Source organism: Eleutherodactylus coqui, chromosome 1 (assembly GCF_035609145.1).
Source record: "Eleutherodactylus coqui strain aEleCoq1 chromosome 1, aEleCoq1.hap1, whole genome shotgun sequence".
In the NCBI taxonomy this organism is placed as follows: Eukaryota; Metazoa; Chordata; class Amphibia; order Anura; family Eleutherodactylidae; genus Eleutherodactylus; species Eleutherodactylus coqui.
The window spans coordinates 53,698,430-53,721,018 of record NC_089837.1 but is presented as its reverse complement, the minus strand read 5'-3'; the positions used below and the strand labels follow the sequence as shown (position 1 = coordinate 53,721,018).

At 46.8% G+C, this 22,589-nt stretch overlaps 26 non-coding genes across 26 annotated transcripts; all 26 read left to right on the top strand.

Moving 5' to 3' along the window:
- The first annotated feature begins 1,352 nt into the window (after window positions 1-1,352).
- Window positions 1,353-1,426, top strand: TRNAN-GUU (transfer RNA asparagine (anticodon GUU)). The gene has a single exon. It is a non-coding gene; the product is annotated as a tRNA-Asn (tRNA).
- Window positions 1,427-1,935: 509 nt separating this feature from the next.
- TRNAR-UCU (transfer RNA arginine (anticodon UCU)) lies at window positions 1,936-2,019 on the top strand. Its single transcript is given in 2 exon segments — window positions 1,936-1,972; window positions 1,984-2,019. It is a non-coding gene; the product is annotated as a tRNA-Arg (tRNA).
- A 1,340-nt stretch (window positions 2,020-3,359) lies between these two features.
- On the top strand, window positions 3,360-3,443 carry TRNAR-UCU (transfer RNA arginine (anticodon UCU)). The gene is given in 2 exon segments: window positions 3,360-3,396; window positions 3,408-3,443. It is a non-coding gene; the product is annotated as a tRNA-Arg (tRNA).
- Window positions 3,444-4,234: 791 nt separating this feature from the next.
- TRNAN-GUU (transfer RNA asparagine (anticodon GUU)) lies at window positions 4,235-4,308 on the top strand. Its single transcript has one exon. It is a non-coding gene; the product is annotated as a tRNA-Asn (tRNA).
- A 508-nt stretch (window positions 4,309-4,816) lies between these two features.
- Window positions 4,817-4,900, top strand: TRNAR-UCU (transfer RNA arginine (anticodon UCU)). The gene is given in 2 exon segments: window positions 4,817-4,853; window positions 4,865-4,900. It is a non-coding gene; the product is annotated as a tRNA-Arg (tRNA).
- Window positions 4,901-5,691: 791 nt separating this feature from the next.
- TRNAN-GUU (transfer RNA asparagine (anticodon GUU)) lies at window positions 5,692-5,765 on the top strand. Its single transcript has one exon. It is a non-coding gene; the product is annotated as a tRNA-Asn (tRNA).
- A 507-nt stretch (window positions 5,766-6,272) lies between these two features.
- TRNAR-UCU (transfer RNA arginine (anticodon UCU)) lies at window positions 6,273-6,356 on the top strand. Its single transcript is given in 2 exon segments — window positions 6,273-6,309; window positions 6,321-6,356. It is a non-coding gene; the product is annotated as a tRNA-Arg (tRNA).
- Window positions 6,357-7,597: 1,241 nt separating this feature from the next.
- Window positions 7,598-7,681, top strand: TRNAR-UCU (transfer RNA arginine (anticodon UCU)). Its single transcript is given in 2 exon segments — window positions 7,598-7,634; window positions 7,646-7,681. It is a non-coding gene; the product is annotated as a tRNA-Arg (tRNA).
- Window positions 7,682-8,472: 791 nt separating this feature from the next.
- Window positions 8,473-8,546, top strand: TRNAN-GUU (transfer RNA asparagine (anticodon GUU)). Its single transcript has one exon. It is a non-coding gene; the product is annotated as a tRNA-Asn (tRNA).
- A 507-nt stretch (window positions 8,547-9,053) lies between these two features.
- TRNAR-UCU (transfer RNA arginine (anticodon UCU)) lies at window positions 9,054-9,137 on the top strand. Its single transcript is given in 2 exon segments — window positions 9,054-9,090; window positions 9,102-9,137. It is a non-coding gene; the product is annotated as a tRNA-Arg (tRNA).
- A 791-nt stretch (window positions 9,138-9,928) lies between these two features.
- TRNAN-GUU (transfer RNA asparagine (anticodon GUU)) lies at window positions 9,929-10,002 on the top strand. The gene has a single exon. It is a non-coding gene; the product is annotated as a tRNA-Asn (tRNA).
- A 507-nt stretch (window positions 10,003-10,509) lies between these two features.
- TRNAR-UCU (transfer RNA arginine (anticodon UCU)) lies at window positions 10,510-10,593 on the top strand. Its single transcript is given in 2 exon segments — window positions 10,510-10,546; window positions 10,558-10,593. It is a non-coding gene; the product is annotated as a tRNA-Arg (tRNA).
- A 2,216-nt stretch (window positions 10,594-12,809) lies between these two features.
- TRNAN-GUU (transfer RNA asparagine (anticodon GUU)) lies at window positions 12,810-12,883 on the top strand. Its single transcript has one exon. It is a non-coding gene; the product is annotated as a tRNA-Asn (tRNA).
- A 507-nt stretch (window positions 12,884-13,390) lies between these two features.
- On the top strand, window positions 13,391-13,474 carry TRNAR-UCU (transfer RNA arginine (anticodon UCU)). Its single transcript is given in 2 exon segments — window positions 13,391-13,427; window positions 13,439-13,474. It is a non-coding gene; the product is annotated as a tRNA-Arg (tRNA).
- A 791-nt stretch (window positions 13,475-14,265) lies between these two features.
- On the top strand, window positions 14,266-14,339 carry TRNAN-GUU (transfer RNA asparagine (anticodon GUU)). The gene has a single exon. It is a non-coding gene; the product is annotated as a tRNA-Asn (tRNA).
- A 508-nt stretch (window positions 14,340-14,847) lies between these two features.
- On the top strand, window positions 14,848-14,931 carry TRNAR-UCU (transfer RNA arginine (anticodon UCU)). Its single transcript is given in 2 exon segments — window positions 14,848-14,884; window positions 14,896-14,931. It is a non-coding gene; the product is annotated as a tRNA-Arg (tRNA).
- A 791-nt stretch (window positions 14,932-15,722) lies between these two features.
- TRNAN-GUU (transfer RNA asparagine (anticodon GUU)) lies at window positions 15,723-15,796 on the top strand. The gene has a single exon. It is a non-coding gene; the product is annotated as a tRNA-Asn (tRNA).
- Window positions 15,797-16,303: 507 nt separating this feature from the next.
- TRNAR-UCU (transfer RNA arginine (anticodon UCU)) lies at window positions 16,304-16,387 on the top strand. Its single transcript is given in 2 exon segments — window positions 16,304-16,340; window positions 16,352-16,387. It is a non-coding gene; the product is annotated as a tRNA-Arg (tRNA).
- Window positions 16,388-17,178: 791 nt separating this feature from the next.
- On the top strand, window positions 17,179-17,252 carry TRNAN-GUU (transfer RNA asparagine (anticodon GUU)). Its single transcript has one exon. It is a non-coding gene; the product is annotated as a tRNA-Asn (tRNA).
- Window positions 17,253-17,759: 507 nt separating this feature from the next.
- On the top strand, window positions 17,760-17,843 carry TRNAR-UCU (transfer RNA arginine (anticodon UCU)). Its single transcript is given in 2 exon segments — window positions 17,760-17,796; window positions 17,808-17,843. It is a non-coding gene; the product is annotated as a tRNA-Arg (tRNA).
- A 791-nt stretch (window positions 17,844-18,634) lies between these two features.
- TRNAN-GUU (transfer RNA asparagine (anticodon GUU)) lies at window positions 18,635-18,708 on the top strand. Its single transcript has one exon. It is a non-coding gene; the product is annotated as a tRNA-Asn (tRNA).
- Window positions 18,709-19,215: 507 nt separating this feature from the next.
- Window positions 19,216-19,299, top strand: TRNAR-UCU (transfer RNA arginine (anticodon UCU)). Its single transcript is given in 2 exon segments — window positions 19,216-19,252; window positions 19,264-19,299. It is a non-coding gene; the product is annotated as a tRNA-Arg (tRNA).
- A 791-nt stretch (window positions 19,300-20,090) lies between these two features.
- On the top strand, window positions 20,091-20,164 carry TRNAN-GUU (transfer RNA asparagine (anticodon GUU)). Its single transcript has one exon. It is a non-coding gene; the product is annotated as a tRNA-Asn (tRNA).
- Window positions 20,165-20,671: 507 nt separating this feature from the next.
- TRNAR-UCU (transfer RNA arginine (anticodon UCU)) lies at window positions 20,672-20,755 on the top strand. The gene is given in 2 exon segments: window positions 20,672-20,708; window positions 20,720-20,755. It is a non-coding gene; the product is annotated as a tRNA-Arg (tRNA).
- Window positions 20,756-21,546: 791 nt separating this feature from the next.
- Window positions 21,547-21,620, top strand: TRNAN-GUU (transfer RNA asparagine (anticodon GUU)). The gene has a single exon. It is a non-coding gene; the product is annotated as a tRNA-Asn (tRNA).
- Window positions 21,621-22,127: 507 nt separating this feature from the next.
- TRNAR-UCU (transfer RNA arginine (anticodon UCU)) lies at window positions 22,128-22,211 on the top strand. Its single transcript is given in 2 exon segments — window positions 22,128-22,164; window positions 22,176-22,211. It is a non-coding gene; the product is annotated as a tRNA-Arg (tRNA).
- Window positions 22,212-22,589: the final 378 nt, after the last annotated feature.

Below are 22,589 nucleotides of genomic sequence, written 5' to 3'. Positions count from 1 at the left end.
CGTAAAGACGTGGCTGTCAGTGTGTCTGAGCCGTTTAAAAGCTTCAAAATGGTAATGCTAGCCAAAAAGGTCCTTCGAGCCGGAATTGAACCAGCGACCTAAGGATTGCTAATTTGCTTCTACAGTCCTCCGCTCTACCAGCTGAGCTATCGAAGGCCAGTTCTTTGAGCGCCAAAGATAAAAAGGCCATCATGCTAGAGTTTCAAAGCGCTGGCAAGTAAAGATGTTGGAGGATGCAGGCATCGATCCCGCTACCTCTCGCATGCGAAGCGAGCGCTCTACCATGTGAGCTAATCCCCCTTGCCTGCTGCTTCCACCTGTCTACTCTGATCAGCAATTTTAGCACGTTCCCAGCATTCAAGAGTTTCCAAAGTTGAGGGCTTTTTTTTTTTTTTTTTTTTAAGTATAGATGTCACAAAAGTGAGATGCACTGGCCTTTTCACAGCCAAAAATTGACTATGCGGAAGGCTTAAGAGTGGCTCTGTGGCGCAATGGATAGCGCATTGGTCTTCTAGAGTGAAAGTGATTCAAAGGTTGTGGGTTCGAGTCCCACCAGAGTCGTACTTTCTAGCGCACTGTGGTAGCTTGTTGTGTGCTCTTAGGCAAAAAACCTGCCTAGGACTTCATTTGTTATCGTAGCCCTGCCTTGAAGCTTTTTAAGGCGACTGATTTAGCATTCAGTTTTGATCTGCAGTGCAAAGGGAAGAGCCCTTTTCTAAATGGCATATTAGAAAAAACTTTCTGACGGTGAGAGTGATCAATGAGTGGTACAGGTTACCACGGGTGGTGATGAGTTCTCCTTCCATGGAAGTGTTCAAACAAAGGCTGGACAAAGATCTGTCTGGAATGATTTAGGTAATCCTGCACTGAGCAGGTGCTTGGACCCGATGACCCTTCCAACTCTACCATTCTATGATCTTCTGTATTTAGGCATGTATGTCTGCATTGACAGAGAAGAGGACATTTTTTAAGAAACAAAGCGATTTCTCAAATTGGGCTGTCCAGGAAGATGTTGATGTGGTAGGGACTGCAAAAACCAAGCTTCCTAGCAGAGGATGGTTTCGATCCATCGACCTCTGGGTTATGGGCCCAGCACGCTTCCGCTGCGCCACTCTGCTGCATTGGGATAGCTTACAAGGTGCTGGTGAGGCAAAGCTGAGGAAGCCTCTGACTGTTACTAAGCCGCTAACAGGGAGCCACTCTCCGTGGGCAGTTGGGTACTCTTTTGAGTCACGCTGTTGTGTTCTAGTTTATCTCTTCTTTTCCTTTTTTTGATATTATTGTTTAGGTAGTCACCTGAGAGAATATAGTTGACCTGACTGAGGATTTGGCCAGCGGCACAATGTGTGGTTGTCTCTGTGGCGCAATCGGTTAGCGCGTTCGGCTGTTAACCGAAAGGTTGGTGGTTCAAGCCCACCCAGGGACGGGCTTGCCTTTTGTTTGCGCCATATGTTACACGTAAAGACGTGGCTGTCAGTGTGTCTGAGCCGTTTAAAAGCTTCAAAATGGTAATGCTAGCCAAAAAGGTCCTTCGAGCCGGAATTGAACCAGCGACCTAAGGATTGCTAATTTGCTTCTACAGTCCTCCGCTCTACCAGCTGAGCTATCGAAGGCCAGTTCTTTGAGCGCCAAAGATAAAAAGGCCATCATGCTAGAGTTTCAAAGCGCTGGCAAGTAAAGATGTTGGAGGATGCAGGCATCGATCCCGCTACCTCTCGCATGCGAAGCGAGCGCTCTACCATGTGAGCTAATCCCCCTTGCCTGCTGCTTCCACCTGTCTACTCTGATCAGCAATTTTAGCACATTCCCAGCATTCAAGAGTTTCCAAAGTTGAGGGCTTTTTTTTTTTTTTTTTTTTTAAGTATAGATGTCACAAAAGTGAGATGCACTGGCCTTTTCACAGCCAAAAATTGACTATGCGGAAGGCTTAAGAGTGGCTCTGTGGCGCAATGGATAGCGCATTGGACTTCTAGAGTGAAAGTGATTCAAAGGTTGTGGGTTCGAGTCCCACCAGAGTCGTACTTTCTAGCGCACTGTGGTAGCTTGTTGTGTGCTCTTAGGCAAAAAACCTGCCTAGGACTTCATTTGTTATCGTAGCCCTGCCTTGAAGCTTTTTAAGGCGACTGATTTAGCATTCAGTTTTGATCTGCAGTGCAAAGGGAAGAGCCCTTTTCTAAATGGCATATTAGAAAAAACTTTCTGACGGTGAGAGTGATCAATGAGTGGTACAGGTTACCACGGGTGGTGATGAGTTCTCCTTCCATGGAAGTGTTCAAACAAAGGCTGGACAAAGATCTGTCTGGAATGATTTAGGTAATCCTGCACTGAGCAGGTGCTTGGACCCGATGACCCTTCCAACTCTACCATTCTATGATCTTCTGTATTTAGGCATGTATGTCTGCATTGACAGAGAAGAGGACATTTTTTAAGAAACAAAGCGATTTCTCAAATTGGGCTGTCCAGGAAGATGTTGATGTGGTAGGGACTGCAAAAACCAAGCTTCCTAGCAGAGGATGGTTTCGATCCATCGACCTCTGGGTTATGGGCCCAGCACGCTTCCGCTGCGCCACTCTGCTGCATTGGGATAGCTTACAAGGTGCTGGTGAGGCAAAGCTGAGGAAGCCTCTGACTGTTACTAAGCCGCTAACAGGGAGCCACTCTCCGTGGGCAGTTGGGTACTCTTTTGAGTCACGCTGTTGTGTTCTAGTTTATCTCTTCTTTTCCTTTTTTTGATATTATTGTTTAGGTAGTCACCTGAGAGAATATAGTTGACCTGACTGAGGATTTGGCCAGCGGCACAATGTGTGGTTGTCTCTGTGGCGCAATCGGTTAGCGCGTTCGGCTGTTAACCGAAAGGTTGGTGGTTCAAGCCGTATGTTACACGTAAAGACGTGGCTGTCAGTGTGTCTGAGCCGTTTAAAAGCTTCAAAATGGTAATGCTAGCCAAAAAGGTCCTTCGAGCCGGAATTGAACCAGCGACCTAAGGATTGCTAATTTGCTTCTACAGTCCTCCGCTCTACCAGCTGAGCTATCGAAGGCCAGTTCTTTGAGCGCCAAAGATAAAAAGGCCATCATGCTAGAGTTTCAAAGCGCTGGCAAGTAAAGATGTTGGAGGATGCAGGCATCGATCCCGCTACCTCTCGCATGCGAAGCGAGCGCTCTACCATGTGAGCTAATCCCCCTTGCCTGCTGCTTCCACCTGTCTACTCTGATCAGCAATTTTAGCACATTCCCAGCATTCAAGAGTTTCCAAAGTTGAGGGCTTTTTTTTTTTTTTTTTTTTAAGTATAGATGTCACAAAAGTGAGATGCACTGGCCTTTTCACAGCCAAAAATTGACTATGCGGAAGGCTTAAGAGTGGCTCTGTGGCGCAATGGATAGCGCATTGGACTTCTAGAGTGAAAGTGATTCAAAGGTTGTGGGTTCGAGTCCCACCAGAGTCATACTTTCTAGCGCACTGTGGTAGCTTGTTGTGTGCTCTTAGGCAAAAAACCTGCCTAGGACTTCATTTGTTATCGTAGCCCTGCCTTGAAGCTTTTTAAGGCGACTGATTTAGCATTCAGTTTTGATCTGCAGTGCAAAGGGAAGAGCCCTTTTCTAAATGGCATATTAGAAAAAACTTTCTGACGGTGAGAGTGATCAATGAGTGGTACAGGTTACCACGGGTGGTGATGAGTTCTCCTTCCATGGAAGTGTTCAAACAAAGGCTGGACAAAGATCTGTCTGGAATGATTTAGGTAATCCTGCACTGAGCAGGTGCTTGGACCCGATGACCCTTCCAACTCTACCATTCTATGATCTTCTGTATTTAGGCATGTATGTCTGCATTGACAGAGAAGAGGACATTTTTTAAGAAACAAAGCGATTTCTCAAATTGGGCTGTCCAGGAAGATGTTGATGTGGTAGGGACTGCAAAAACCAAGCTTCCTAGCAGAGGATGGTTTCGATCCATCGACCTCTGGGTTATGGGCCCAGCACGCTTCCGCTGCGCCACTCTGCTGCATTGGGATAGCTTACAAGGTGCTGGTGAGGCAAAGCTGAGGAAGCCTCTGACTGTTACTAAGCCGCTAACAGGGAGCCACTCTCCGTGGGCAGTTGGGTACTCTTTTGAGTCACGCTGTTGTGTTCTAGTTTATCTCTTCTTTTCCTTTTTTTGATATTATTGTTTAGGTAGTCACCTGAGAGAATATAGTTGACCTGACTGAGGATTTGGCCAGCGGCACAATGTGTGGTTGTCTCTGTGGCGCAATCGGTTAGCGCGTTCGGCTGTTAACCGAAAGGTTGGTGGTTCAAGCCCACCCAGGGACGGGCTTGCCTTTTGTTTGCGCCATATGTTACACGTAAAGACGTGGCTGTCAGTGTGTCTGAGCCGTTTAAAAGCTTCAAAATGGTAATGCTAGCCAAAAAGGTCCTTCGAGCCGGAATTGAACCAGCGACCTAAGGATTGCTAATTTGCTTCTACAGTCCTCCGCTCTACCAGCTGAGCTATCGAAGGCCAGTTCTTTGAGCGCCAAAGATAAAAAGGCCATCATGCTAGAGTTTCAAAGCGCTGGCAAGTAAAGATGTTGGAGGATGCAGGCATCGATCCCGCTACCTCTCGCATGCGAAGCGAGCGCTCTACCATGTGAGCTAATCCCCCTTGCCTGCTGCTTCCACCTGTCTACTCTGATCAGCAATTTTAGCACATTCCCAGCATTCAAGAGTTTCCAAAGTTGAGGGCTTTTTTTTTTTTTTTTTTTTAAGTATAGATGTCACAAAAGTGAGATGCACTGGCCTTTTCACAGCCAAAAATTGACTATGCGGAAGGCTTAAGAGTGGCTCTGTGGCGCAATGGATAGCGCATTGGACTTCTAGAGTGAAAGTGATTCAAAGGTTGTGGGTTCGAGTCCCACCAGAGTCGTACTTTCTAGCGCACTGTGGTAGCTTGTTGTGTGCTCTTAGGCAAAAAACCTGCCTAGGACTTCATTTGTTATCGTAGCCCTGCCTTGAAGCTTTTTAAGGCGACTGATTTAGCATTCAGTTTTGATCTGCAGTGCAAAGGGAAGAGCCCTTTTCTAAATGGCATATTAGAAAAAACTTTCTGACGGTGAGAGTGATCAATGAGTGGTACAGGTTACCACGGGTGGTGATGAGTTCTCCTTCCATGGAAGTGTTCAAACAAAGCCTGGACAAAGATCTGTCTGGAATGGTTTAGGTAATCCTGCACTGAGCAGGTGCTTGGACCCGATGACCCTTCCAACTCTACCATTCTATGATCTTCTGTATTTAGGCATGTATGTCTGCATTGACAGAGAAGAGGACATTTTTTAAGAAACAAAGCGATTTCTCAAATTGGGCTGTCCAGGAAGATGTTGATGTGGTAGGGACTGCAAAAACCAAGCTTCCTAGCAGAGGATGGTTTCAATCCATCGACCTCTGGGTTATGGGCCCAGCACGCTTCCGCTGCGCCACTCTGCTGCATTGGGATAGCTTACAAGGTGCTGGTGAGGCAAAGCTGAGGAAGCCTCTGACTGTTACTAAGCCGCTAACAGGGAGCCACTCTCCGTGGGCAGTTGGGTACTCTTTTGAGTCACGCTGTTGTGTTCTAGTTTATCTCTTCTTTTCCTTTTTTTGATATTATTGTTTAGGTAGTCACCTGAGAGAATATAGTTGACCTGACTGAGGATTTGGCCAGCGGCACAATGTGTGGTTGTCTCTGTGGCGCAATCGGTTAGCGCGTTCGGCTGTTAACCGAAAGGTTGGTGGTTCAAGCCCACCCAGGGACGGGCTTGCCTTTTGTTTGCGCCATATGTTACACGTAAAGACGTGGCTGTCAGTGTGTCTGAGCCGTTTAAAAGCTTCAAAATGGTAATGCTAGCCAAAAAGGTCCTTCGAGCCGGAATTGAACCAGCGACCTAAGGATTGCTAATTTGCTTCTACAGTCCTCCGCTCTACCAGCTGAGCTATCGAAGGCCAGTTCTTTGAGCGCCAAAGATAAAAAGGCCATCATGCTAGAGTTTCAAAGCGCTGGCAAGTAAAGATGTTGGAGGATGCAGGCATCGATCCCGCTACCTCTCGCATGCGAAGCGAGCGCTCTACCATGTGAGCTAATCCCCCTTGCCTGCTGCTTCCACCTGTCTACTCTGATCAGCAATTTTAGCACATTCCCAGCATTCAAGAGTTTCCAAAGTTGAGGGCTTTTTTTTTTTTTTTTTTTAAGTATAGATGTCACAAAAGTGAGATGCACTGGCCTTTTCACAGCCAAAAATTGACTATGCGGAAGGCTTAAGAGTGGCTCTGTGGCGCAATGGATAGCGCATTGGACTTCTAGAGTGAAAGTGATTCAAAGGTTGTGGGTTCGAGTCCCACCAGAGTCGTACTTTCTAGCGCACTGTGGTAGCTTGTTGTGTGCTCTTAGGCAAAAAACCTGCCTAGGACTTCATTTGTTATCGTAGCCCTGCCTTGAAGCTTTTTAAGGCGACTGATTTAGCATTCAGTTTTGATCTGCAGTGCAAAGGGAAGAGCCCTTTTCTAAATGGCATATTAGAAAAAACTTTCTGACGGTGAGAGTGATCAATGAGTGGTACAGGTTACCACGGGTGGTGATGAGTTCTCCTTCCATGGAAGTGTTCAAACAAAGGCTGGACAAAGATCTGTCTGGAATGATTTAGGTAATCCTGCACTGAGCAGGTGCTTGGACCCGATGACCCTTCCAACTCTACCATTCTATGATCTTCTGTATTTAGGCATGTATGTCTGCATTGACAGAGAAGAGGACATTTTTTAAGAAACAAAGCGATTTCTCAAATTGGGCTGTCCAGGAAGATGTTGATGTGGTAGGGACTGCAAAAACCAAGCTTCCTAGCAGAGGATGGTTTCGATCCATCGACCTCTGGGTTATGGGCCCAGCACGCTTCCGCTGCGCCACTCTGCTGCATTGGGATAGCTTACAAGGTGCTGGTGAGGCAAAGCTGAGGAAGCCTCTGACTGTTACTAAGCCGCTAACAGGGAGCCACTCTCCGTGGGCAGTTGGGTACTCTTTTGAGTCACGCTGTTGTGTTCTAGTTTATCTCTTCTTTTCCTTTTTTTGATATTATTGTTTAGGTAGTCACCTGAGAGAATATAGTTGACCTGACTGAGGATTTGGCCAGCGGCACAATGTGTGGTTGTCTCTGTGGCGCAATCGGTTAGCGCGTTCGGCTGTTAACCGAAAGGTTGGTGGTTCAAGCCGTATGTTACACGTAAAGACGTGGCTGTCAGTGTGTCTGAGCCGTTTAAAAGCTTCAAAATGGTAATGCTAGCCAAAAAGGTCCTTCGAGCCGGAATTGAACCAGCGACCTAAGGATTGCTAATTTGCTTCTACAGTCCTCCGCTCTACCAGCTGATCCCGCTACCTCTCGCATGCGAAGCGAGCGCTCTACCATGTGAGCTAATCCCCCTTGCCTGCTGCTTCCACCTGTCTACTCTGATCAGCAATTTTAGCACATTCCCAGCATTCAAGAGTTTCCAAAGTTGAGGGCTTTTTTTTTTTTTTTTTTTTTTAAGTATAGATGTCACAAAAGTGAGATGCACTGGCCTTTTCACAGCCAAAAATTGACTATGCGGAAGGCTTAAGAGTGGCTCTGTGGCGCAATGGATAGCGCATTGGACTTCTAGAGTGAAAGTGATTCAAAGGTTGTGGGTTCGAGTCCCACCAGAGTCGTACTTTCTAGCGCACTGTGGTAGCTTGTTGTGTGCTCTTAGGCAAAAAACCTGCCTAGGACTTCATTTGTTATCGTAGCCCTGCCTTGAAGCTTTTTAAGGCGACTGATTTAGCATTCAGTTTTGATCTGCAGTGCAAAGGGAAGAGCCCTTTTCTAAATGGCATATTAGAAAAAACTTTCTGACGGTGAGAGTGATCAATGAGTGGTACAGGTTACCACGGGTGGTGATGAGTTCTCCTTCCATGGAAGTGTTCAAACAAAGGCTGGACAAAGATCTGTCTGGAATGATTTAGGTAATCCTGCACTGAGCAGGTGCTTGGACCCGATGACCCTTCCAACTCTACCATTCTATGATCTTCTGTATTTAGGCATGTATGTCTGCATTGACAGAGAAGAGGACATTTTTTAAGAAACAAAGCGATTTCTCAAATTGGGCTGTCCAGGAAGATGTTGATGTGGTAGGGACTGCAAAAACCAAGCTTCCTAGCAGAGGATGGTTTCGATCCATCGACCTCTGGGTTATGGGCCCAGCACGCTTCCGCTGCGCCACTCTGCTGCATTAGGATAGCTTACAAGGTGCTGGTGAGGCAAAGCTGAGGAAGCCTCTGACTGTTACTAAGCCGCTAACAGGGAGCCACTCTCCGTGGGCAGTTGGGTACTCTTTTGAGTCACGCTGTTGTGTTCTAGTTTATCTCTTCTTTTCCTTTTTTTGATATTATTGTTTAGGTAGTCACCTGAGAGAATATAGTTGACCTGACTGAGGATTTGGCCAGCGGCACAATGTGTGGTTGTCTCTGTGGCGCAATCGGTTAGCGCGTTCGGCTGTTAACCGAAAGGTTGGTGGTTCAAGCCCACCCAGGGACGGGCTTGCCTTTTGTTTGCGCCATATGTTACACGTAAAGACGTGGCTGTCAGTGTGTCTGAGCCGTTTAAAAGCTTCAAAATGGTAATGCTAGCCAAAAAGGTCCTTCGAGCCGGAATTGAACCAGCGACCTAAGGATTGCTAATTTGCTTCTACAGTCCTCCGCTCTACCAGCTGAGCTATCGAAGGCCAGTTCTTTGAGCGCCAAAGATAAAAAGGCCATCATGCTAGAGTTTCAAAGCGCTGGCAAGTAAAGATGTTGGAGGATGCAGGCATCGATCCCGCTACCTCTCGCATGCGAAGCGAGCGCTCTACCATGTGAGCTAATCCCCCTTGCCTGCTGCTTCCACCTGTCTACTCTGATCAGCAATTTTAGCACATTCCCAGCATTCAAGAGTTTCCAAAGTTGAGGGCTTTTTTTTTTTTTTTTTTTAAGTATAGATGTCACAAAAGTGAGATGCACTGGCCTTTTCACAGCCAAAAATTGACTATGCGGAAGGCTTAAGAGTGGCTCTGTGGCGCAATGGATAGCGCATTGGACTTCTAGAGTGAAAGTGATTCAAAGGTTGTGGGTTCGAGTCCCACCAGAGTCGTACTTTCTAGCGCACTGTGGTAGCTTGTTGTGTGCTCTTAGGCAAAAAACCTGCCTAGGACTTCATTTGTTATCGTAGCCCTGCCTTGAAGCTTTTTAAGGCGACTGATTTAGCATTCAGTTTTGATCTGCAGTGCAAAGGGAAGAGCCCTTTTCTAAATGGCATATTAGAAAAAACTTTCTGACGGTGAGAGTGATCAATGAGTGGTACAGGTTACCACGGGTGGTGATGAGTTCTCCTTCCATGGAAGTGTTCAAACAAAGGCTGGACAAAGATCTGTCTGGAATGATTTAGGTAATCCTGCACTGAGCAGGTGCTTGGACCCGATGACCCTTCCAACTCTACCATTCTATGATCTTCTGTATTTAGGCATGTATGTCTGCATTGACAGAGAAGAGGACATTTTTTAAGAAACAAAGCGATTTCTCAAATTGGGCTGTCCAGGAAGATGTTGATGTGGTAGGGACTGCAAAAACCAAGCTTCCTAGCAGAGGATGGTTTCGATCCATCGACCTCTGGGTTATGGGCCCAGCACGCTTCCGCTGCGCCACTCTGCTGCATTAGGATAGCTTACAAGGTGCTGGTGAGGCAAAGCTGAGGAAGCCTCTGACTGTTACTAAGCCGCTAACAGGGAGCCACTCTCCGTGGGCAGTTGGGTACTCTTTTGAGTCACGCTGTTGTGTTCTAGTTTATCTCTTCTTTTCCTTTTTTTGATATTATTGTTTAGGTAGTCACCTGAGAGAATATAGTTGACCTGACTGAGGATTTGGCCAGCGGCACAATGTGTGGTTGTCTCTGTGGCGCAATCGGTTAGCGCGTTCGGCTGTTAACCGAAAGGTTGGTGGTTCAAGCCCACCCAGGGACGGGCTTGCCTTTTGTTTGCGCCATATGTTACACGTAAAGACGTGGCTGTCAGTGTGTCTGAGCCGTTTAAAAGCTTCAAAATGGTAATGCTAGCCAAAAAGGTCCTTCGAGCCGGAATTGAACCAGCGACCTAAGGATTGCTAATTTGCTTCTACAGTCCTCCGCTCTACCAGCTGAGCTATCGAAGGCCAGTTCTTTGAGCGCCAAAGATAAAAAGGCCATCATGCTAGAGTTTCAAAGCGCTGGCAAGTAAAGATGTTGGAGGATGCAGGCATCGATCCCGCTACCTCTCGCATGCGAAGCGAGCGCTCTACCATGTGAGCTAATCCCCCTTGCCTGCTGCTTCCACCTGTCTACTCTGATCAGCAATTTTAGCACATTCCCAGCATTCAAGAGTTTCCAAAGTTGAGGGCTTTTTTTTTTTTTTTTTTTAAGTATAGATGTCACAAAAGTGAGATGCACTGGCCTTTTCACAGCCAAAAATTGACTATGCGGAAGGCTTAAGAGTGGCTCTGTGGCGCAATGGATAGCGCATTGGACTTCTAGAGTGAAAGTGATTCAAAGGTTGTGGGTTCGAGTCCCACCAGAGTCGTACTTTCTAGCGCACTGTGGTAGCTTGTTGTGTGCTCTTAGGCAAAAAACCTGCCTAGGACTTCATTTGTTATCGTAGCCCTGCCTTGAAGCTTTTTAAGGCGACTGATTTAGCATTCAGTTTTGATCTGCAGTGCAAAGGGAAGAGCCCTTTTCTAAATGGCATATTAGAAAAAACTTTCTGACGGTGAGAGTGATCAATGAGTGGTACAGGTTACCACGGGTGGTGATGAGTTCTCCTTCCATGGAAGTGTTCAAACAAAGCCTGGACAAAGATCTGTCTGGAATGGTTTAGGTAATCCTGCACTGAGCAGGTGCTTGGACCCGATGACCCTTCCAACTCTACCATTCTATGATCTTCTGTATTTAGGCATGTATGTCTGCATTGACAGAGAAGAGGACATTTTTTAAGAAACAAAGCGATTTCTCAAATTGGGCTGTCCAGGAAGATGTTGATGTGGTAGGGACTGCAAAAACCAAGCTTCCTAGCAGAGGATGGTTTCGATCCATCGACCTCTGGGTTATGGGCCCAGCACGCTTCCGCTGCGCCACTCTGCTGCATTGGGATAGCTTACAAGGTGCTGGTGAGGCAAAGCTGAGGAAGCCTCTGACTGTTACTAAGCCGCTAACAGGGAGCCACTCTCCGTGGGCAGTTGGGTACTCTTTTGAGTCACGCTGTTGTGTTCTAGTTTATCTCTTCTTTTCCTTTTTTTGATATTATTGTTTAGGTAGTCACCTGAGAGAATATAGTTGACCTGACTGAGGATTTGGCCAGCGGCACAATGTGTGGTTGTCTCTGTGGCGCAATCGGTTAGCGCGTTCGGCTGTTAACCGAAAGGTTGGTGGTTCAAGCCGTATGTTACACGTAAAGACGTGGCTGTCAGTGTGTCTGAGCCGTTTAAAAGCTTCAAAATGGTAATGCTAGCCAAAAAGGTCCTTCGAGCCGGAATTGAACCAGCGACCTAAGGATTGCTAATTTGCTTCTACAGTCCTCCGCTCTACCAGCTGAGCTATCGAAGGCCAGTTCTTTGAGCGCCAAAGATAAAAAGGCCATCATGCTAGAGTTTCAAAGCGCTGGCAAGTAAAGATGTTGGAGGATGCAGGCATCGATCCCGCTACCTCTCGCATGCGAAGCGAGCGCTCTACCATGTGAGCTAATCCCCCTTGCCTGCTGCTTCCACCTGTCTACTCTGATCAGCAATTTTAGCACGTTCCCAGCATTCAAGAGTTTCCAAAGTTGAGGGCTTTTTTTTTTTTTTTTTTTTTAAGTATAGATGTCACAAAAGTGAGATGCACTGGCCTTTTCACAGCCAAAAATTGACTATGCGGAAGGCTTAAGAGTGGCTCTGTGGCGCAATGGATAGCGCATTGGTCTTCTAGAGTGAAAGTGATTCAAAGGTTGTGGGTTCGAGTCCCACCAGAGTCGTACTTTCTAGCGCACTGTGGTAGCTTGTTGTGTGCTCTTAGGCAAAAAACCTGCCTAGGACTTCATTTGTTATCGTAGCCCTGCCTTGAAGCTTTTTAAGGCGACTGATTTAGCATTCAGTTTTGATCTGCAGTGCAAAGGGAAGAGCCCTTTTCTAAATGGCATATTAGAAAAAACTTTCTGACGGTGAGAGTGATCAATGAGTGGTACAGGTTACCACGGGTGGTGATGAGTTCTCCTTCCATGGAAGTGTTCAAACAAAGGCTGGACAAAGATCTGTCTGGAATGATTTAGGTAATCCTGCACTGAGCAGGTGCTTGGACCCGATGACCCTTCCAACTCTACCATTCTATGATCTTCTGTATTTAGGCATGTATGTCTGCATTGACAGAGAAGAGGACATTTTTTAAGAAACAAAGCGATTTCTCAAATTGGGCTGTCCAGGAAGATGTTGATGTGGTAGGGACTGCAAAAACCAAGCTTCCTAGCAGAGGATGGTTTCGATCCATCGACCTCTGGGTTATGGGCCCAGCACGCTTCCGCTGCGCCACTCTGCTGCATTAGGATAGCTTACAAGGTGCTGGTGAGGCAAAGCTGAGGAAGCCTCTGACTGTTACTAAGCCGCTAACAGGGAGCCACTCTCCGTGGGCAGTTGGGTACTCTTTTGAGTCACGCTGTTGTGTTCTAGTTTATCTCTTCTTTTCCTTTTTTTGATATTATTGTTTAGGTAGTCACCTGAGAGAATATAGTTGACCTGACTGAGGATTTGGCCAGCGGCACAATGTGTGGTTGTCTCTGTGGCGCAATCGGTTAGCGCGTTCGGCTGTTAACCGAAAGGTTGGTGGTTCAAGCCCACCCAGGGACGGGCTTGCCTTTTGTTTGCGCCATATGTTACACGTAAAGACGTGGCTGTCAGTGTGTCTGAGCCGTTTAAAAGCTTCAAAATGGTAATGCTAGCCAAAAAGGTCCTTCGAGCCGGAATTGAACCAGCGACCTAAGGATTGCTAATTTGCTTCTACAGTCCTCCGCTCTACCAGCTGAGCTATCGAAGGCCAGTTCTTTGAGCGCCAAAGATAAAAAGGCCATCATGCTAGAGTTTCAAAGCGCTGGCAAGTAAAGATGTTGGAGGATGCAGGCATCGATCCCGCTACCTCTCGCATGCGAAGCGAGCGCTCTACCATGTGAGCTAATCCCCCTTGCCTGCTGCTTCCACCTGTCTACTCTGATCAGCAATTTTAGCACATTCCCAGCATTCAAGAGTTTCCAAAGTTGAGGGCTTTTTTTTTTTTTTTTTTTAAGTATAGATGTCACAAAAGTGAGATGCACTGGCCTTTTCACAGCCAAAAATTGACTATGCGGAAGGCTTAAGAGTGGCTCTGTGGCGCAATGGATAGCGCATTGGACTTCTAGAGTGAAAGTGATTCAAAGGTTGTGGGTTCGAGTCCCACCAGAGTCGTACTTTCTAGCGCACTGTGGTAGCTTGTTGTGTGCTCTTAGGCAAAAAACCTGCCTAGGACTTCATTTGTTATCGTAGCCCTGCCTTGAAGCTTTTTAAGGCGACTGATTTAGCATTCAGTTTTGATCTGCAGTGCAAAGGGAAGAGCCCTTTTCTAAATGGCATATTAGAAAAAACTTTCTGACGGTGAGAGTGATCAATGAGTGGTACAGGTTACCACGGGTGGTGATGAGTTCTCCTTCCATGGAAGTGTTCAAACAAAGCCTGGACAAAGATCTGTCTGGAATGATTTAGGTAATCCTGCACTGAGCAGGTGCTTGGACCCGATGACCCTTCCAACTCTACCATTCTATGATCTTCTGTATTTAGGCATGTATGTCTGCATTGACAGAGAAGAGGACATTTTTTAAGAAACAAAGCGATTTCTCAAATTGGGCTGTCCAGGAAGATGTTGATGTGGTAGGGACTGCAAAAACCAAGCTTCCTAGCAGAGGATGGTTTCGATCCATCGACCTCTGGGTTATGGGCCCAGCACGCTTCCGCTGCGCCACTCTGCTGCATTGGGATAGCTTACAAGGTGCTGGTGAGGCAAAGCTGAGGAAGCCTCTGACTGTTACTAAGCCGCTAACAGGGAGCCACTCTCCGTGGGCAGTTGGGTACTCTTTTGAGTCACGCTGTTGTGTTCTAGTTTATCTCTTCTTTTCCTTTTTTTGATATTATTGTTTAGGTAGTCACCTGAGAGAATATAGTTGACCTGACTGAGGATTTGGCCAGCGGCGCAATGTGTGGTTGTCTCTGTGGCGCAATCGGTTAGCGCGTTCGGCTGTTAACCGAAAGGTTGGTGGTTCAAGCCCACCCAGGGACGGGCTTGCCTTTTGTTTGCGCCGTATGTTACACGTAAAGACGTGGCTGTCAGTGTGTCTGAGCCGTTTAAAAGCTTCAAAATGGTAATGCTAGCCAAAAAGGTCCTTCGAGCCGGAATTGAACCAGCGACCTAAGGATTGCTAATTTGCTTCTACAGTCCTCCGCTCTACCAGCTGAGCTATCGAAGGCCAGTTCTTTGAGCGCCAAAGATAAAAAGGCCATCATGCTAGAGTTTCAAAGCGCTGGCAAGTAAAGATGTTGGAGGATGCAGGCATCGATCCCGCTACCTCTCGCATGCGAAGCGAGCGCTCTACCATGTGAGCTAATCCCCCTTGCCTGCTGCTTCCACCTGTCTACTCTGATCAGCAATTTTAGCACATTCCCAGCATTCAAGAGTTTCCAAAGTTGAGGGCTTTTTTTTTTTTTTTTTTTTAAGTATAGATGTCACAAAAGTGAGATGCACTGGCCTTTTCACAGCCAAAAATTGACTATGCGGAAGGCTTAAGAGTGGCTCTGTGGCGCAATGGATAGCGCATTGGACTTCTAGAGTGAAAGTGATTCAAAGGTTGTGGGTTCGAGTCCCACCAGAGTCATACTTTCTAGCGCACTGTGGTAGCTTGTTGTGTGCTCTTAGGCAAAAAACCTGCCTAGGACTTCATTTGTTATCGTAGCCCTGCCTTGAAGCTTTTTAAGGCGACTGATTTAGCATTCAGTTTTGATCTGCAGTGCAAAGGGAAGAGCCCTTTTCTAAATGGCATATTAGAAAAAACTTTCTGACGGTGAGAGTGATCAATGAGTGGTACAGGTTACCACGGGTGGTGATGAGTTCTCCTTCCATGGAAGTGTTCAAACAAAGGCTGGACAAAGATCTGTCTGGAATGATTTAGGTAATCCTGCACTGAGCAGGTGCTTGGACCCGATGACCCTTCCAACTCTACCATTCTATGATCTTCTGTATTTAGGCATGTATGTCTGCATTGACAGAGAAGAGGACATTTTTTAAGAAACAAAGCGATTTCTCAAATTGGGCTGTCCAGGAAGATGTTGATGTGGTAGGGACTGCAAAAACCAAGCTTCCTAGCAGAGGATGGTTTCGATCCATCGACCTCTGGGTTATGGGCCCAGCACGCTTCCGCTGCGCCACTCTGCTGCATTGGGATAGCTTACAAGGTGCTGGTGAGGCAAAGCTGAGGAAGCCTCTGACTGTTACTAAGCCGCTAACAGGGAGCCACTCTCCGTGGGCAGTTGGGTACTCTTTTGAGTCACGCTGTTGTGTTCTAGTTTATCTCTTCTTTTCCTTTTTTTGATATTATTGTTTAGGTAGTCACCTGAGAGAATATAGTTGACCTGACTGAGGATTTGGCCAGCGGCACAATGTGTGGTTGTCTCTGTGGCGCAATCGGTTAGCGCGTTCGGCTGTTAACCGAAAGGTTGGTGGTTCAAGCCCACCCAGGGACGGGCTTGCCTTTTGTTTGCGCCATATGTTACACGTAAAGACGTGGCTGTCAGTGTGTCTGAGCCGTTTAAAAGCTTCAAAATGGTAATGCTAGCCAAAAAGGTCCTTCGAGCCGGAATTGAACCAGCGACCTAAGGATTGCTAATTTGCTTCTACAGTCCTCCGCTCTACCAGCTGAGCTATCGAAGGCCAGTTCTTTGAGCGCCAAAGATAAAAAGGCCATCATGCTAGAGTTTCAAAGCGCTGGCAAGTAAAGATGTTGGAGGATGCAGGCATCGATCCCGCTACCTCTCGCATGCGAAGCGAGCGCTCTACCATGTGAGCTAATCCCCCTTGCCTGCTGCTTCCACCTGTCTACTCTGATCAGCAATTTTAGCACATTCCCAGCATTCAAGAGTTTCCAAAGTTGAGGGCTTTTTTTTTTTTTTTTTTTAAGTATAGATGTCACAAAAGTGAGATGCACTGGCCTTTTCACAGCCAAAAATTGACTATGCGGAAGGCTTAAGAGTGGCTCTGTGGCGCAATGGATAGCGCATTGGACTTCTAGAGTGAAAGTGATTCAAAGGTTGTGGGTTCGAGTCCCACCAGAGTCGTACTTTCTAGCGCACTGTGGTAGCTTGTTGTGTGCTCTTAGGCAAAAAACCTGCCTAGGACTTCATTTGTTATCGTAGCCCTGCCTTGAAGCTTTTTAAGGTGACTGATTTAGCATTCAGTTTTGATCTGCAGTGCAAAGGGAAGAGCCCTTTTCTAAATGGCATATTAGAAAAAACTTTCTGACGGTGAGAGTGATCAATGAGTGGTACAGGTTACCACGGGTGGTGATGAGTTCTCCTTCCATGGAAGTGTTCAAACAAAGCCTGGACAAAGATCTGTCTGGAATGGTTTAGGTAATCCTGCACTGAGCAGGTGCTTGGACCCGATGACCCTTCCAACTCTACCATTCTATGATCTTCTGTATTTAGGCATGTATGTCTGCATTGACAGAGAAGAGGACATTTTTTAAGAAACAAAGCGATTTCTCAAATTGGGCTGTCCAGGAAGATGTTGATGTGGTAGGGACTGCAAAAACCAAGCTTCCTAGCAGAGGATGGTTTCGATCCATCGACCTCTGGGTTATGGGCCCAGCACGCTTCCGCTGCACCACTCTGCTGCATTGGGATAGCTTACAAGGTGCTGGTGAGGCAAAGCTGAGGAAGCCTCTGACTGTTACTAAGCCGCTAACAGGGAGCCACTCTCCGTGGGCAGTTGGGTACTCTTTTGAGTCACGCTGTTGTGTTCTAGTTTATCTCTTCTTTTCCTTTTTTTGATATTATTGTTTAGGTAGTCACCTGAGAGAATATAGTTGACCTGACTGAGGATTTGGCCAGCGGCACAATGTGTGGTTGTCTCTGTGGCGCAATCGGTTAGCGCGTTCGGCTGTTAACCGAAAGGTTGGTGGTTCAAGCCCACCCAGGGACGGGCTTGCCTTTTGTTTGCGCCGTATGTTACACGTAAAGACGTGGCTGTCAGTGTGTCTGAGCCGTTTAAAAGCTTCAAAATGGTAATGCTAGCCAAAAAGGTCCTTCGAGCCGGAATTGAACCAGCGACCTAAGGATTGCTAATTTGCTTCTACAGTCCTCCGCTCTACCAGCTGAGCTATCGAAGGCCAGTTCTTTGAGCGCCAAAGATAAAAAGGCCATCATGCTAGAGTTTCAAAGCGCTGGCAAGTAAAGATGTTGGAGGATGCAGGCATCGATCCCGCTACCTCCCGCATGCGAAGCGAGCGCTCTACCATGTGAGCTAATCCCCCTTGCCTGCTGCTTCCACCTGTCTACTCTGATCAGCAATTTTAGCACATTCCCAGCATTCAAGAGTTTCCAAAGTTGAGGGCTTTTTTTTTTTTTTTTTTTAAGTATAGATGTCACAAAAGTGAGATGCACTGGCCTTTTCACAGCCAAAAATTGACTATGCGGAAGGCTTAAGAGTGGCTCTGTGGCGCAATGGATAGCGCATTGGACTTCTAGAGTGAAAGTGATTCAAAGGTTGTGGGTTCGAGTCCCACCAGAGTCGTACTTTCTAGCGCACTGTGGTAGCTTGTTGTGTGCTCTTAGGCAAAAAACCTGCCTAGGACTTCATTTGTTATCGTAGCCCTGCCTTGAAGCTTTTTAAGGCGACTGATTTAGCATTCAGTTTTGATCTGCAGTGCAAAGGGAAGAGCCCTTTTCTAAATGGCATATTAGAAAAAACTTTCTGACGGTGAGAGTGATCAATGAGTGGTACAGGTTACCACGGGTGGTGATGAGTTCTCCTTCCATGGAAGTGTTCAAACAAAGCCTGGACAAAGATCTGTCTGGAATGGTTTAGGTAATCCTGCACTGAGCAGGTGCTTGGACCCGATGACCCTTCCAACTCTACCATTCTATGATCTTCTGTATTTAGGCATGTATGTCTGCATTGACAGAGAAGAGGACATTTTTTAAGAAACAAAGCGATTTCTCAAATTGGGCTGTCCAGGAAGATGTTGATGTGGTAGGGACTGCAAAAACCAAGCTTCCTAGCAGAGGATGGTTTCGATTCATCGACCTCTGGGTTATGGGCCCAGCACGCTTCCGCTGCGCCACTCTGCTGCATTGGGATAGCTTACAAGGTGCTGGTGAGGCAAAGCTGAGGAAGCCTCTGACTGTTACTAAGCCGCTAACAGGGAGCCACTCTCCGTGGGCAGTTGGGTACTCTTTTGAGTCACGCTGTTGTGTTCTAGTTTATCTCTTCTTTTCCTTTTTTTGATATTATTGTTTAGGTAGTCACCTGAGAGAATATAGTTGACCTGACTGAGGATTTGGCCAGCGGCACAATGTGTGGTTGTCTCTGTGGCGCAATCGGTTAGCGCGTTCGGCTGTTAACCGAAAGGTTGGTGGTTCAAGCCCACCCAGGGACGGGCTTGCCTTTTGTTTGCGCCGTATGTTACACGTAAAGACGTGGCTGTCAGTGTTTCTGAGCCGTTTAAAAGCTTCAAAATGGTAATGCTAGCCAAAAAGGTCCTTCGAGCCGGAATTGAACCAGCGACCTAAGGATTGCTAATTTGCTTCTACAGTCCTCCGCTCTACCAGCTGAGCTATCGAAGGCCAGTTCTTTGAGCGCCAAAGATAAAAAGGCCATCATGCTAGAGTTTCAAAGCGCTGGCAAGTAAAGATGTTGGAGGATGCAGGCATCGATCCCGCTACCTCCCGCATGCGAAGCGAGCGCTCTACCATGTGAGCTAATCCCCCTTGCCTGCTGCTTCCACCTGTCTACTCTGATCAGCAATTTTAGCACATTCCCAGCATTCAAGAGTTTCCAAAGTTGAGGGCTTTTTTTTTTTTTTTTTTTAAGTATAGATGTCACAAAAGTGAGATGCACTGGCCTTTTCACAGCCAAAAATTGACTATGCGGAAGGCTTAAGAGTGGCTCTGTGGCGCAATGGATAGCGCATTGGACTTCTAGAGTGAAAGTGATTCAAAGGTTGTGGGTTCGAGTCCCACCAGAGTCGTACTTTCTAGCGCACTGTGGTAGCTTGTTGTGTGCTCTTAGGCAAAAAACCTGCCTAGGACTTCATTTGTTATCGTAGCCCTGCCTTGAAGCTTTTTAAGGCGACTGATTTAGCATTCAGTTTTGATCTGCAGTGCAAAGGGAAGAGCCCTTTTCTAAATGGCATATTAGAAAAAACTTTCTGACGGTGAGAGTGATCAATGAGTGGTACAGGTTACCACGGGTGGTGATGAGTTCTCCTTCCATGGAAGTGTTCAAACAAAGGCTGGACAAAGATCTGTCTGGAATGATTTAGGTAATCCTGCACTGAGCAGGTGCTTGGACCCGATGACCCTTCCAACTCTACCATTCTATGATCTTCTGTATTTAGGCATGTATGTCTGCATTGACAGAGAAGAGGACATTTTTTAAGAAACAAAGCGATTTCTCAAATTGGGCTGTCCAGGAAGATGTTGATGTGGTAGGGACTGCAAAAACCAAGCTTCCTAGCAGAGGATGGTTTCGATCCATCGACCTCTGGGTTATGGGCCCAGCACGCTTCCGCTGCGCCACTCTGCTGCATTGGGATAGCTTACAAGGTGCTGGTGAGGCAAAGCTGAGGAAGCCTCTGACTGTTACTAAGCCGCTAACAGGGAGCCACTCTCCGTGGGCAGTTGGGTACTCTTTTGAGTCACGCTGTTGTGTTCTAGTTTATCTCTTCTTTTCCTTTTTTTGATATTATTGTTTAGGTAGTCACCTGAGAGAATATAGTTGACCTGACTGAGGATTTGGCCAGCGGCACAATGTGTGGTTGTCTCTGTGGCGCAATCGGTTAGCGCGTTCGGCTGTTAACCGAAAGGTTGGTGGTTCAAGCCCACCCAGGGACGGGCTTGCCTTTTGTTTGCGCCATATGTTACACGTAAAGACGTGGCTGTCAGTGTGTCTGAGCCGTTTAAAAGCTTCAAAATGGTAATGCTAGCCAAAAAGGTCCTTCGAGCCGGAATTGAACCAGCGACCTAAGGATTGCTAATTTGCTTCTACAGTCCTCCGCTCTACCAGCTGAGCTATCGAAGGCCAGTTCTTTGAGCGCCAAAGATAAAAAGGCCATCATGCTAGAGTTTCAAAGCGCTGGCAAGTAAAGATGTTGGAGGATGCAGGCATCGATCCCGCTACCTCTCGCATGCGAAGCGAGCGCTCTACCATGTGAGCTAATCCCCCTTGCCTGCTGCTTCCACCTGTCTACTCTGATCAGCAATTTTAGCACATTCCCAGCATTCAAGAGTTTCCAAAGTTGAGGGCTTTTTTTTTTTTTTTTTTTAAGTATAGATGTCACAAAAGTGAGATGCACTGGCCTTTTCACAGCCAAAAATTGACTATGCGGAAGGCTTAAGAGTGGCTCTGTGGCGCAATGGATAGCGCATTGGACTTCTAGAGTGAAAGTGATTCAAAGGTTGTGGGTTCGAGTCCCACCAGAGTCGTACTTTCTAGCGCACTGTGGTAGCTTGTTGTGTGCTCTTAGGCAAAAAACCTGCCTAGGACTTCATTTGTTATCGTAGCCCTGCCTTGAAGCTTTTTAAGGCGACTGATTTAGCATTCAGTTTTGATCTGCAGTGCAAAGGGAAGAGCCCTTTTCTAAATGGCATATTAGAAAAAACTTTCTGACGGTGAGAGTGATCAATGAGTGGTACAGGTTACCACGGGTGGTGATGAGTTCTCCTTCCATGGAAGTGTTCAAACAAAGCCTGGACAAAGATCTGTCTGGAATGATTTAGGTAATCCTGCACTGAGCAGGTGCTTGGACCCGATGACCCTTCCAACTCTACCATTCTATGATCTTCTGTATTTAGGCATGTATGTCTGCATTGACAGAGAAGAGGACATTTTTTAAGAAACAAAGCGATTTCTCAAATTGGGCTGTCCAGGAAGATGTTGATGTGGTAGGGACTGCAAAAACCAAGCTTCCTAGCAGAGGATGGTTTCGATCCATCGACCTCTGGGTTATGGGCCCAGCACGCTTCCGCTGCGCCACTCTGCTGCATTGGGATAGCTTACAAGGTGCTGGTGAGGCAAAGCTGAGGAAGCCTCTGACTGTTACTAAGCCGCTAACAGGGAGCCACTCTCCGTGGGCAGTTGGGTACTCTTTTGAGTCACGCTGTTGTGTTCTAGTTTATCTCTTCTTTTCCTTTTTTTGATATTATTGTTTAGGTAGTCACCTGAGAGAATATAGTTGACCTGACTGAGGATTTGGCCAGCGGCACAATGTGTGGTTGTCTCTGTGGCGCAATCGGTTAGCGCGTTCGGCTGTTAACCGAAAGGTTGGTGGTTCAAGCCCACCCAGGGACGGGCTTGCCTTTTGTTTGCGCCATATGTTACACGTAAAGACGTGGCTGTCAGTGTGTCTGAGCCGTTTAAAAGCTTCAAAATGGTAATGCTAGCCAAAAAGGTCCTTCGAGCCGGAATTGAACCAGCGACCTAAGGATTGCTAATTTGCTTCTACAGTCCTCCGCTCTACCAGCTGAGCTATCGAAGGCCAGTTCTTTGAGCGCCAAAGATAAAAAGGCCATCATGCTAGAGTTTCAAAGCGCTGGCAAGTAAAGATGTTGGAGGATGCAGGCATCGATCCCGCTACCTCTCGCATGCGAAGCGAGCGCTCTACCATGTGAGCTAATCCCCCTTGCCTGCTGCTTCCACCTGTCTACTCTGATCAGCAATTTTAGCACATTCCCAGCATTCAAGAGTTTCCAAAGTTGAGGGCTTTTTTTTTTTTTTTTTTTAAGTATAGATGTCACAAAAGTGAGATGCACTGGCCTTTTCACAGCCAAAAATTGACTATGCGGAAGGCTTAAGAGTGGCTCTGTGGCGCAATGGATAGCGCATTGGACTTCTAGAGTGAAAGTGATTCAAAGGTTGTGGGTTCGAGTCCCACCAGAGTCGTACTTTCTAGCGCACTGTGGTAGCTTGTTGTGTGCTCTTAGGCAAAAAACCTGCCTAGGACTTCATTTGTTATCGTAGCCCTGCCTTGAAGCTTTTTAAGGCGACTGATTTAGCATTCAGTTTTGATCTGCAGTGCAAAGGGAAGAGCCCTTTTCTAAATGGCATATTAGAAAAAACTTTCTGACGGTGAGAGTGATCAATGAGTGGTACAGGTTACCACGGGTGGTGATGAGTTCTCCTTCCATGGAAGTGTTCAAACAAAGCCTGGACAAAGATCTGTCTGGAATGATTTAGGTAATCCTGCACTGAGCAGGTGCTTGGACCCGATGACCCTTCCAACTCTACCATTCTATGATCTTCTGTATTTAGGCATGTATG